Here is a 2,375-nt window from a genome sequence, read left to right on the forward strand (position 1 = left end):
TGGCTATTCTGAATTCCTCCTCAAACTCGTTTTAGCCATGATCCCTACAAAAGCTGCATTACTGGCTGGGCTTCTGAAATGCTCAATCACTCTGTTTTGCTAACTAATATATTCTCCTATGTTCCTTGTAGTCTGAGTGTGTGTATCCAGCATAAGGTTCTTGACTCAAGATTAAATTTTAAATTTTTTAGGTGTTAAAATGACAACAAAATTAAAAGAGAAGGATGCAGACAAAGTCTTCTGTACATTTAAAGGATTTTGGACAATCTGGACAGCTGATAATACAAATAGTCAAGAAAATTTTGCCCTCCACACGCTGTTGAACAAAAGGCAATGATACAACTCCAACCTGGGCAATGAGATACACGCAACACTTGATCAATAAAGTCAGTTCAGCAGGCAAAAGTGCTCCTAAATTTAAAGGTTCAACATTTCTAGTGAATCCTGATGCCCCTGACTAAAGACTGTGGGTGGACATTCAGACATTTGGAATTGAAGACTACAGACATCAACATTAATATATATTTAACATAAAATATTGAAATGGGCTCCTCTTCCCATGGTTTGCTAATCTCAGCCCTGACCCAGCTACAAGGAGGGAGGTGATGTGACACAGAGATGCCATGGCTGGATTTGGCCCACAGTCCGGGGGTTGAGGAGCTCTGCTCTAGAGATTTCTGGTTCAGTGCTCTGCCTCTGTAGCATCCACTTCTGCCACTGTCAGAGAAAGATTGATGGACTGGATGTGGACCATTGATCTGATCTAGTATGGCACTTCATATGTTATTATGTTATCTTAGGGTGGTGTTACAGGTCACCGTTAAACCTTCATAAGGGCACTTAAAACAAGAGCACTCACCTGTTAAGGGTGTTAACGCATCCTAAGTGCCCTCTAAATATTTTAGTCATGTCATTTCAGGTGAGGGTGATCTTTGATCTGTTTTATCTCTGTTATTCCAGATCATTGTTAGTCTGTTCCAAGGAGACAAAACACTCCGGGTGCCTATATACATGCTCAGTGGTGGTGGTGGGGCGTTTTAACTAGAACGATTCCTGGAGAGCCACCCTAATTAAGATGCCTCCAAGTCACCTGTATTAAGGTCCTATGCATTTAAAAAGGCCATGGGACACTTTAATTAAAGTTCTCTCAATGAGCTTTAGTTAAAGTGCCCCAGAGGCCATTTTAAACCCACAGGGACTTATACATATGTCACTGTAGCAATGCTAGAGCATTCTAATCAGAATGAGGAGCATACTTGATTAATTTAATTAGAACATGTCAGAGCATGTGTATAGGCACCCTCTATTTTCTTTCCAGGATACACCATTCCTAGCCCTTCCCACTCCTTTACTCCATGGACAAACTTTCAACCCTACTGAATACTACTGCTCAGGGGGAGCACTGCTGGCTCCAAGCCAACAAAAAACGTACCACCTGCCTTGTGAGACGAATGGAAATTACTCTCAGCTGGGTATCAGCCTTGCCCTAGTATGGTATGATTTATTTGCCTCCAAGCTATGTGCAACCTTCCCTCTCCCAGCCCAGAGATGGACTAGAGTCCTGGCTCCTGTTCACCAGGTCTTCTCATGGAAAGTCAAAATTGTGCAGGTCTAAGGCGGTATTAAGACTTAACCTGTGACTGCTCTGAAACTGTTCTAACTTTATGACAGCATAGCATTCCACAGATTTAAAGAGTAACAGTACCCTATTACAGGGATATTGTAGCTGTAATAGTCCAAGAATATGTGATAGGCAAGGATTACTTAGGGTGATATCTTATATTGCACCAACTGCATAATTTGGATAGAGTTAAACAAGCTTTTGAATGTAAGACATTCTTCATCAGGTCACCTGATGATATCACCCTAATAAATCCTTGCCTCTCACAAACTCAGTAGCTGGTATCATATATATATATGTTATACTTTCACAAATTCAGTAGCTGGTATCATATATTTGGTATGTGCTTAAGCCCACAAGGTATTGAGCAGCATGTTTGAGAAGCTGAGAATTTTTGGGGTTCTACTGACATCAACTGGAAGTTGCGGGTGCTTAGTTTTCTGCACAGCTAGCCTCACATTTTTAGGTAAAGTAAAAACAAATAGTGACTATCCTCATAGGATCATAGGAAAGTGGGTCTGGAAGGGACCTTAAAAGGTCATCTAGTCCAATTCCCAGCTCCAGACATGAACATCCTGACTAAACCATTCCAGCCATGTGTCTGTCCAACCTGCCCTTGAAAATTTTCAGGGATGGAAATTTCACAATTTCTCTATGTAGCCTGTTCCTATGCTTGACCTTCCTCATTAGTATGTGTCAGAGCAAAATTTTGATTAGATGCTGCCAACACAGAAGATTGAGACTGACATGCATA

This window comes from Crocodylus porosus, unplaced genomic scaffold (assembly GCF_001723895.1).
Source record: "Crocodylus porosus isolate Cpor-Errol unplaced genomic scaffold, CroPor_comp1, whole genome shotgun sequence".
NCBI lineage: Eukaryota > Metazoa > Chordata > Crocodylia > Crocodylidae > Crocodylus > Crocodylus porosus.